This window comes from Oratosquilla oratoria, chromosome 3, assembly GCF_046742065.1.
Source record: "Oratosquilla oratoria isolate Oo_2021 chromosome 3, ASM4674206v1, whole genome shotgun sequence".
Taxonomy (NCBI): domain Eukaryota; kingdom Metazoa; phylum Arthropoda; class Malacostraca; order Stomatopoda; family Squillidae; genus Oratosquilla; species Oratosquilla oratoria.
Genome location: NC_134779.1, coordinates 32,882,932 through 32,894,619, shown reverse-complemented (window position 1 = coordinate 32,894,619; position 11,688 = coordinate 32,882,932).

Here is an 11,688-nt window from a genome sequence, read left to right as displayed (position 1 = left end):
TGATTATCAGAATTATGTGATGATGCAAATGGATTCCAAAGAGACGACTAGGAAAAACAGCGAAAGTACGACATTAATACCTAACAGGAATCCAAAAGAATTCTATAGTTACATTAGAGAGAAAAAGTTAATAGAAATCACATTGACCTACTATTGTCTGCCAACGATCAACGTGAATATTCAAATGAAAGTATGTGTGATATTTCAGACTTTTTTTTTTATCTCCGTTTTCGTAAACGAAACACCTCAAGGTGAAGTCTTAACTAACGCCTGTGATAAGTTGAGGGGAAACTTCTGTAATTATAACAAATAAAAATATTGGAAGATGTATAGAAAAGCTCAAAGTTAATTAAAACGACAGGACCTGACGATTGACATTCAAGCTTCCTGAAAGAACTAAAAAGCTAAATTCTTGTTCTATCAGAAATTATGTATATATATATATATATATATATATATATATATATATATATATATATATATATATATATATAATACTATCATCTCCGGCGATGTACAAAAAGAATAAATTAGCTAACGGTACTTCCATATTCAAAAAGGGCGCGACAAGAAGAAGCCAGTGAATTATAGATCTATAAACTTAACCTCAATCGTAGGAAGAATGATGGGAACTATCATCAGAGACGCTATCGAGCATCATTTAGAACACAACTTTGATAAATGACAGCTATCATGGATTCAAACGGAAACTTTCTTGCGTGACTAACCTGCTCGAATGCACACAGTCATCTCGAATTTGTCAAAAGAAACAATGTAGATTTTATATATCTGGACTTTGAAAAATATTCTGATACCGCTCCACACGAAAGACTACTTGCTAAACTCGCTTCACGTGGAATAAGATGTATCCTATTAAGTTTGTGATTAGTAATCGGTAGAGCAGTCATATGCAGCGAGTTGCCCTGAATGGCAAAACTTTGATCTGGAAAAATGTTACGAGTGGAGTTCCTCAGGGTTCCGTTCTTGGGCCACATCTATTCATAGTATATGTAAACGATATAGACCATAGACTGAACTCTACTGTCTCTACATTTGCTGACGATACAAGGCCACATTGACCACTCGAATAAATTGGATATTCAAGAAGATTTAGATAATCTAAAACAATTGTCTGAAAAGTGGCTTATGATATTGAACCCAAGTAAATGTGAAGCTATGTACATGGGTAGAAATAAAACCAAGTACGACTAAAATTATTTGGGGGGACGTTAACGAAGTGTATAGTGAAAAGGATCTTGGTGTAATTATCATTAACGGTCTCAAATTATCTAAGCGCTGTATTTCTGACACAGAGAAAGCAAACAAAATTCTAAGACTGATTGCATGATCTTTTGATTTCAAAAGTCCGTCTGTCGTCAACCAATTGCGTAGACACAGCATTTGGAAAATGCTGTGTCCGGATGGCCACCGAATCTCATTAAAGCCATTGACAGATCGGAAAAAGTACAGCGGCGAGCCACAAAACTGATTCAAAATATTTAAAGGGGATTGACAACATAAAAAATTATGAAATTTTCACACTGAATACGAATCAGACAAGGAATGATCTCAAACTGTCAGGATGTAGATTTAATTTGGAAGTGGGTAGAAACAACTTCGCCAACAGTGTAGTCAACGAATAGAATAAACTTTTTGCAGAGGTCAATGTAGTATGGTTCGAAGTGATTCATTTAGATAAACACCTAAGCAATATGCTGTAGTGCCCACACTCTGCCAATTGTTTGGTTCTCTTGTTTATTAATTTCTTCGGTTAACTATTTGTTCTTAGCATCCAGCCTAGTTATGGACTAAAAGGTATGCTCTTCCATTGTGTTTTATATATATATATATATATATATATATATATATATATATATATATATATATATATATATATATATATATATATATATATATATAAGTGTGTGTGTGTATTTCTACTTGATTCGAGTAGCTACCAATCTCAGAGTTCGTTATGACAAGGCGAAGAAACGATCATGCTTTAGTAGTGTTGAGGATAGCGTGGCGCAGTCTTCTGCGCTTTACAATCAGGATTGGTGTTATAGTGTTAACAAAAATACGAAGAAAATGCACAGAATACACAGAAGCAGTCTTCACACCATGCGAGAGTCCAAATTATGAAAATGGAATACCAAGAGCGTGTATTGGGTAGCCACTAATGATAGTCGAAACTGCGGGTACACAATGTATTTTTCTGATACAGACAACTATGCGTGTGTTTACAACGAGAGCTTGCTCAGATTTCACGCCACGCCGCCAATTTGGCGCGAACAGACATACATCGCATTTGCGATATTCAATATAATTACAATATACACAATGATTACACATAATTATAATAAATAATAAAACAACAAACAACAAAACATATGATAATTTTATAAAGAGGGGAAACATATAATTCCCCAAATAAGCAACACACAGTTACAATGTACGATAATATATATACAATCATACCACGCCAACACAAGCGGCAAATAAACTGGTTCCTAGCCTAGCTGAAGTACTGGACGATGAAAGTCGAAATAAGCAAAGATGGTCTCCATTTGAAGAAAAATAAAGAGAAAGGGGCATTATGGTTGCTGTCTAAAGACTTATGAGAGATTCGGACAAGTTTTATATGGGACGAAAGAATATGAAAAGGTCATAGCAAGAAACTTAAAAAAAAAAAAAATACATTGCGATGCATTATTCCTCGCGAATGCAAATGTTGATTAATTCTGAATCAGTCCAGACGGACAACATAAATTTAAACCAAAGTTTGATCAGTTTGAAGGCGCTCAGGCAGGATCCCTACGAGCATAGCTCACATCCTTTGTAATTAGTCAGTCAGCCATTCGGAGTTCACTGCAGAATAAAGGCCTCTCCCAACATTCTTTTCCATGAGTTGAATGACTGCGCCAGATTTCTTGGGTCAATTTGGACCGCGGAGACTCGAACCCGGGTGCACATCACTCGTAAATATGAGCTGGACAATCAAGTGACAATGATCCAGTAGTGACGTCCATGATAACATGGACTGTGCTTCTCTATGGTGCTTTGGGATGTTGTGTGTATTAAAACGAGGAAGTGTTGGGTGATCTAATAGAGGTATTGAAATGAGTCAAGGGCTTTAACAAGGGTGATGCAGACAAGGTCATCGTATTAAGGCAGCAGGGTAAGACACATAGTAATTTATCTAAATTGGACAATTTTAGGTTTAAGAAGGAAAGTGTTGGGTGATCTAATAGAGGTATTGAAATGAGTCAAGGGCTTTAACAAGGGTGATGCAGACAAGGTCATCGTATTAAGGCAGCAGGGTAGGACTCGTAGTAATTTATCTAAATTGGGCAATTTTAGGTTTAAGAAGAAAATAGGCAAAAACTGGTTAACCAACAGAGTAACCATGTAGTGGATGCTGAAACAGTTGTTCTAAGAGGAGATTAAATAGCTTTATTGATGGAGATGGTAGATGGTAAGGGACATGGAACTGCCTAGTGTAGGCATTATGGTCTCTTGTAGTCTCCTCCAATCTTATGTTCCAATGTTTACTCCGCACTGTAACTACATACTCATAGTTGGTGTTTGTTGTTACTGGGCCTAAACCCTCAATGTGTGTGTATATAATATATGTGTATATATATATATATGTATATATATATATGTATATATATATGTATATATATATATATATATATATATATATATATATATATATATAATATACATACAGAAAAAAACACAAGGAAATTACGGAGTGGACCGAGCGCTTTTGTCTATTCAGGCATTTTCCTGCTATTTTCCTTGTGGCTTTTCTGCATAACTAGAATCATGTGTCCAACTGACTTTTTGCGTATATATATATATATATATATATATATATATATATATATATATATATATATATATACATATGTATATATATATATAATATATATGTGTATATATATATAATGTATGTCTATATATACAATGTTTGTATATATATATATATATATATATATAATGTATGTATATATATATATGTATATATATATATATATGTATATATATATATGTATATATATATATATATATGTATATATATATAAATATACATATATATTTATATATACACACGCACACACATATAGTAAGCACACAATGAAGTAGCGAGTTGAGATAGGTACGAAGTAATTTTGAACCCTTTTCGTTGCCCCCTCAGCGGAATGAAATCACCTGTCAGCAGCTAGTAATAAGTACTATACGTGATTGCTTGGGAGTTGTGTAGTTAGTGTCATGTCTCATTTCCGGTGAGCAACTGTTGGCCACGGAAGCTGTCTTGTTCCCTCAGGTGTGAAGTCTGAATTACTTGGTGTTCGTAGACTGCAAATCACCCCGAAGAGAAAGAGTGGTGATTGTTTTAGGTTCAAGTTGTTTCCCCGTAGAATTGATAGGATTAAAACGTTTGGATTTGCTATTCTTGCGTGGGAATACAACAGATGCCACAGGCAAACTGAGCCCAAGATCAGTGGAACTACTAGTCTGTGTAAACCAGCAGCACGCAAGTGGAGTGTTAATATTCTCGTAACGTGTAGCAGAGAGAGTGTAAACTCTTGCCTCCATTTCTTTGATCCTTTTTGGACTCCCTGAAACACAACGCTGCGGCCCCACTTGCTACACGCGCCTTGTGTAGTCCAGGGTGTACTGCAATTGCCTGTAGAATCCAAAGACTTCATTCCTTCTCCCAAGGTGTCGGAACACCCTCTCCCCCTCTCCGTCCCTCGACAATCATAACACTGTGGAAAGAGTCGATGTAGCTGTTTCTGTTTCAATAATTGTGAACAGCCTTGTGCTATCGAATACATAGGCATAGTTAACAGACTCTTAAGTATAAATGTTGTCATTCCGGACCCGGACAACCCCCCCCCCCACACACACACACACACTAAGGACAGGGGAAGAACCTAGTGTGGGACACTTGTCCACATGCCCCCAGTCACCAGCGACGCCCTGCCCAGTCTGCGGGATGATGATGTGCCGACAAGTGCGAACCACTATGCAGCGGCCACAAACTGTCTAGAGTCGACCAGGTCCTGCTGAGATTCGAAACTCTAGAGCAACTATGAGCCGAATTTGGTGACCAGGAGTGTGAACACTGCGACCAGCGGGCTCACTGTCCGCTGTCACACTACCTGCTGCCGTGCCCTGCTATGATGTGGCCGAGACAAGAGCCCATCCAATGCCCTCAGGACGAGAAGCTGTGGTTGGTTACTTGATGAAAATAGAAAAATCTACTGGAGATTTTGCAAAGTGGTTCTCTTCCCAGTAGACCGTTTCTGATGTACACACCGGGGTGCATGTCTCAGCGACAATTTTGTGACTCGCGTACTTGTATGTATTTCCTTGTACAAAACTAACGGCTCGATGATCGAATTGGTTGTATGGCACTACAGAGGTCATTCTGAGCACTGAGTGCGTGACTATTTTCTACCAGATGAATACCCTGGCGATGTATAAATCCACCTGCGCACTCAAACGGTTTATTGGGAAAGACTAATTATTGAAGAAGGGAGATGTTTCCCTCGGGCGAATAAGATAGTTTGACGATGGCATGAATACATATCTAAGCCTATCTATTTACTCAAATTGTTAAGCTGTGATCACACTAGTCAACGAAACTGCTTGCCTGGGTAATGACAGCCGGATTTGAGAGTAGTGTAGGTCATCCCTTCGTAATGGTTAGATCAGTTGTGGTCACCAGTGGGAAGCGTAGGCCTGCGGCGCGTCGCTTTTTCACGCGCCGACAGCATTGCTCATGGTTTCACTCACTCACTCCGCTGGATCTTGAACTGTAGGAAGACAACACAGTTGTCCCCAGAAGTGTGTTGTCTTCCTACAGCTTTACCAGCCGAGGCAACAAGGGCGCCAGATAACAGCAAACACCTGACCTTGTAGGTGACAAATACAATGAGCTGGACCTAAATATTTTAGCCAGGGCTTCAAAGGCAACAATGAGGAAGCCTAACATGCCAGACTGCCGTCTCCGGATACAGGGCGTCAAGCTGGACTAGACTCACACCTATCAGTGTCTGAGCCTGTGGGGTGACCAGGTACTGATCTTCATCATCCAGGTTTCCTATATGAAGAACAGGACAAAATTAATGGTCAACGTTATGAGGGCCATGACGAGGAGGCATGCTGGGCCCTTGCACTTCGTTCTGCACCTCTTCTACGTGCAGGCTGTCCAAGTATTTGCCTTTTTTTTTTTTTTTTTTTTTTTTTTTTTTGCATCCGACCTAGATATGGATCAAAAGGTCTCCTGTCGGCATGCTCCGCCTTTGTAATCCTTTGTAATCCTTTGTATTGGACTACAGTGCACCGGTGTTTGCCACGCTGCTGCTCACTCAACAAAAGAGAACTGATACCATAGAGCTCTTGAAAGGAGAATTCGACCGAACACCGAACCACCTAATACTGAGAGGAAAGGAGGCTGCAGACGAATCGACATGAACAGCCACCACGATGGCTGCAGTCGTAAGTGACGTTCTGCCTAGCCTGCGGTAGACTCAGGCTCTGCTCAGGCGTGCTGCAGCCCGCAGGGCCGCACTCGAGCGCCGGGGAGAAGGAGAGACAGTCGTGTCATGCGGCCTGATAAACCAGAGCTATTGCCTACCAATCGCTTCACGCCGACCGCCAGCAAGGACAGGATCATCCTACATCACCTCTGTATGGAGTACGGTACGCTGTAGGAGCTGTAAGACGACTTCCTGGGTCGACGGTGTGACCACTGTGGACACCTCGCCATGCAACCATTAGCCCACTACCTCCTGTCCTCTTTTGCTACAGTGAGAACGAGGCGACCTGGGTTAAGAGACAAAGACCTCAGTGAACAGGGAGCCCAAGGCCGTTCTCGTTGTCTTGTGGACATTGGGAAATGTAACTACGCTGCCGGAGGTGATACACAACACACATCCACTCCGCTGAGTTGATATGTCAAAGTATTAAATATTCGTTATACATGTTCGCGGCTTCTTCCATGGGTAGACGAGCGGGAGCAAATTCCTCAGAGGCGAGTTTGTGACCCACTTATGTTATAGGTAAACTTCTAGCTGGAGGGATGTTACGAGTGGAGTGCCTCAGGGTTTCGTTCTTTTTTTTTTTAGCCACTTTTGTTCATCGTATATATCAATTGCACAGCTTGCTTAATGATATCCACTACTTGCAATGGTGACCTCCAAGCAAGGTGAGACATAAGATCAAAATTTTTACATTGTTTATGTTCCCTGTCATGCTGTACGGCTGCGTGACATGCAAAATGAATGCCGACGTCTTTGGCACCAAGTACCTTTGGATGATTATAGAGTACCATTGGTATGATTTTGTATCAAATAGCGAGTGTTCAGTGAGCCAAAAGCAAGGTCTAATAGCGGCATAATTCGTGAACGCAAACTGTTTATATGGGAATTTACCAAACTTCCCTGATGTTGATCCAATTCACAGGACTATGACTGCAAGAGACAACCCAAGGTAGATGGAAGGAAGGGGACGCCCGTATAACTCGTGGCTGGAGCAGGTCGATTTTGGAATGAGAAGGGCGGCTGCATGGAGGGATTTCCTCCAGTAAACCAAACGAAAACGAGTTATGATGGGTAGAATGCCAGGAAGAAGACCCAGAGGGAGACCTCGAATGAGATGGATTGATGGTGTGGATGCGGAGGTGGACAGAAGAGGAATAAATAAAGCAACCTGGATGGAAGCAGCACAGGACCGAGGGACATGGAGAGGCTTACTGTTGGCAGACCAGAATCTACATGACATCCATTGACAGAGCAGTGGAAGATATAGTAATGATCAGTCAGAAGGCCAGCAAGAGACACATTCCAAGAGGCTACAGTAAAAAAAAGTATAACTCCAGATATACATGAAGAAAAATAATATTATGGACTGTGATTTAGCAGCACTTTTGTTTGTTCCTGGATAGACCTCTAAATTTGATATATCAACAGAAACCGCTCCCAGTGGTCAGGTCACCCAGCATTAACAGTATCAGTGCAGAATTGGCCTGGTAACAGGTACTGTCCTGGATGCAACTACCACAATGTCCTCTGAGATGAAGGCCTACAATGAAACTGAATATAAAGAAAAACTAGACAGCCTTTCTCCTAGAAAACATGATTGGACAAAATGACAATTAGATCTTGCTGGGAGATTTTAATTGTAAAGAGATGCATTAGGAAGAATAAAAAGGAAGTGGTAGTGAGGATTCTTTGGGTAATACTCCATTAAATACTGCAATGGGTAACACAATGACAAATTAATCAATGGATTAACTAGAATAAGAGGAGACAACTCCAACAAAATAGAATTGCTGCAGAGGCTCATTTAGTGCTTCAATCTCAATTGGTTGATGGATATTTGATATGAATAATGATATTGAAAAAAAACAGTAATAACAGCAATGGCAACAATGATAATGATAACAGTGATGTTGATAATGATACTAATGATAATACTAATGATAATGATGCTAATGATAATGTTATGGTAATGGCAATGATAATAATAGTAATGACGATAGTTATGGTAATGATAATGACAATAGTTATGATGATGATAATGATGTATATAGTAATGATAATGATATATAGTAATGGTAATGATAATGATATATAGTAATGGTAATGATAATGATGTATAGTAATGGTAATGATAAGGATAATAATGGTAATGAGAATTAATTATGATGGTAATTATAATACAGGCAATATTAATGATAATAATTGATAATAATGATAATTAATAATAATAAATCTATATACAAGGCTTCTTCCTCCATCTAAGGGAAGTGATGATGATAGTGGTTGTTGTTATTATTACTATTCTTATTGTTGTTCTTGGTGGTGGTGTTATTGTTGCCTTGAGTTTCATTGACAGGAAACATACAGCCTTGCAGTGGGCGGTAACAGTTCTTGGGCCCTCCCATGGATTTCTCTGGGAAGAAACAATGGATTGTTTCCTCTGCTGCATTCACGTGTGACTGTTCATATACTCCACTTGAGGGGAGCAACTGCCAGTTGTTAGCTTTCCTCATGAAATGAAAAGATTGAGGGAATACATTCAAAGTTGATTTATATTAGGCCTAATGCAGAAATCAAGTGTTAGCCTGTCTGGGCTAGATGTGTGGGTGTTGATATATATATATATATATATATATATATATATATATATAAAAGGATTACAAAGGTGGAGCATGCCGACAGGAAAACTTTTGGTCTATATCTAGGTCGGATGCGAAAAAGAAATCTTAATAACAATAAATTAATAAATAAAAACTATAATAATGTAAATAACAAATAAAATACATAAATAAATGCATAGGTATAGTTAGATAATAAACAAACAGGTAAATAGTAAATAATAATAAATTGACATATAACTAATAATAAATGAAAATCAAACAGACAAATGATAACAAAACAAAAATAAATAATATAAAATATATTATAATCGTTACAGCATCTTGCTTAGGTGTTTAAATGATTCTTAAAGCTTCGAACTGAACTACATTGCACTACCTGTGCAGGAAGTTTATTCCATTCATTAACTACACGGTTGGCAAAGTTGTTTCTACCTACTTCCAAATTGAATCTATTTCTGGACAGTTTGAGATCATTGTTTCTTGTCTGATTCTCATTCAATGTGAAAATTTTGTCACTTTTGATGTCAATTCCCTTTAGAATTTTAAAGACCTGTATCAAGTCACCTCTGAGTCTACACTTTTTTAGGGAAAACAGATTCATATGTTTTAGTCGATTTTCGTATGATTTATTTATGATATTTGGAATCAGTTTTGTGGCTCGCTGTTGTACTTTTTCCAGTCTGTCAATGTCTTTAATGAGATTCGGTGACCATACGGAAACAGCATATTCCAAATGTGGACGAACTAACGATTTATATAGCTTGTTAATGAGTGATGGACTTTTGAAATCAAAAGATTGCACAATCAGTCCTAGAATCTGATTTGCTTTCTCAGAGGCTGAAATACACTGCTTGGATTTAAGATCGTTACTGATAATTACGCTGAGATCTTTTTCACTATCCACTTTTGTTAACGAATTTCCAAATACAGTAACTCGTAATCGTACTTACTGTTATTTTTACCTATGTGCATTACCTTGCATTTACTTGTGTTAAATTTCATTAGCCACTCTTCAGACCATCGCTGTAATTTATCTAAATCTTCTTGAATATCTAATTGGTTTAAGTGATCATTTGCCATTCCACAGTTTTGTATCATCAGCAAATTTAGAAACAGTATATATATATATATATATATATATATATATATATATATATATATATATATATATATATATATATATATATATTTCCATGCAGATGTATCAGCTCATGGAATAACCTTATAAAACTAATCCAATCCAAAATCATGAATAAAATCAAATGTAAACTTGATTGATGAAGGAAAGGAACTGTAGCTAATTTTTGTGAGGATGTGGGTTGTCTGCAAGAGGAAAATAGGGTAAATGATTCACTGATTAATGAAGATAATGTAACATAGAAGCACTTTCGAATTATTAGAAAATAATTGATGATGAATTTTATAACCTGTTGTTATAAGTACTAGTACAAAAACATTACCATCATTGCTTTTATCATTATAAGTGTGGATAATATTATTGTCATATATAATCAAAGAGGGTATAGTATATATTGCCATCTGTAAGAACTGAAAACCATTTAACCATTTTGCAGCAAAGCAGGTTTCACTTATCTGAATAAGATCACCTTGTGGGAGTTCGAATTAATAAGGTTGTAAAATGTAGTGAAATGGTTTATCAATATAACCTTGATATAGTTTTTTATATTCTCTTTGTAGAGGGTACTTCTACATACATATACCAAAGGCTCTTTTCCCTCTTATATGGGGGATAGCCAAAAAGAAAAAGGCATAGAAACTACTCCCACCCATTCCATCCCCTACATATTTCACTCCCCTCCACCCCTCTCCCTCCCTCATCTTGGCACCTCCTGGAGAGAGTGAATGGTTTGAGGTAAAGGTGGGATTTCATCAGGGATGTGTTATGTTGCCCTGACTGTTTAATGTATACATGGATGGGGTGGTGCGAGAGGTGAATGCAAGGGTGATGGGTCAGGGGTTTGAGATGGTTAAAGAAAATAGAGAAAAGAGGGAAATAAGCCAGTTGTTGTTTGCTGACAACACTGCGCTTGTAGCAGGATCAGAGGAGGGATTGAGGAAGTTAGTGACAGAGTTTGAGGTGTATGAAAGAAGGAAGCTGAAGATAAATGTGGGCAAAAGGTGATGAGATATACAAGGGGAGAGAGTGAGAGCATGCTGGAAGTGAGCATTAAGGGAGAGAGACTGGAGGAAGTGGATAGTTTTAGATACTTGGGTGCGAATGTGGCAGGAAAGGGGGGAGTGGTGGTGGAGGTAGAATGTAGATTGAGAGAAGTGAGTAAATGCCTTGGTGGATTAAAAAGTGTAATGAGAAATAGACATCTGGGAATGGATGCTAAGAGGAGGTTATATGAAGGAACGATTGTGCCAACAGCACTGTATGGGGCAGAAACATGGAACATAAGAAAAGAAGAGAGAAGGAGTTTGAATGTGTTTGAGATGAGGTGCCTGAGAAGTATGATAAGGGTTACTAGGCTAGATAGAGTGAG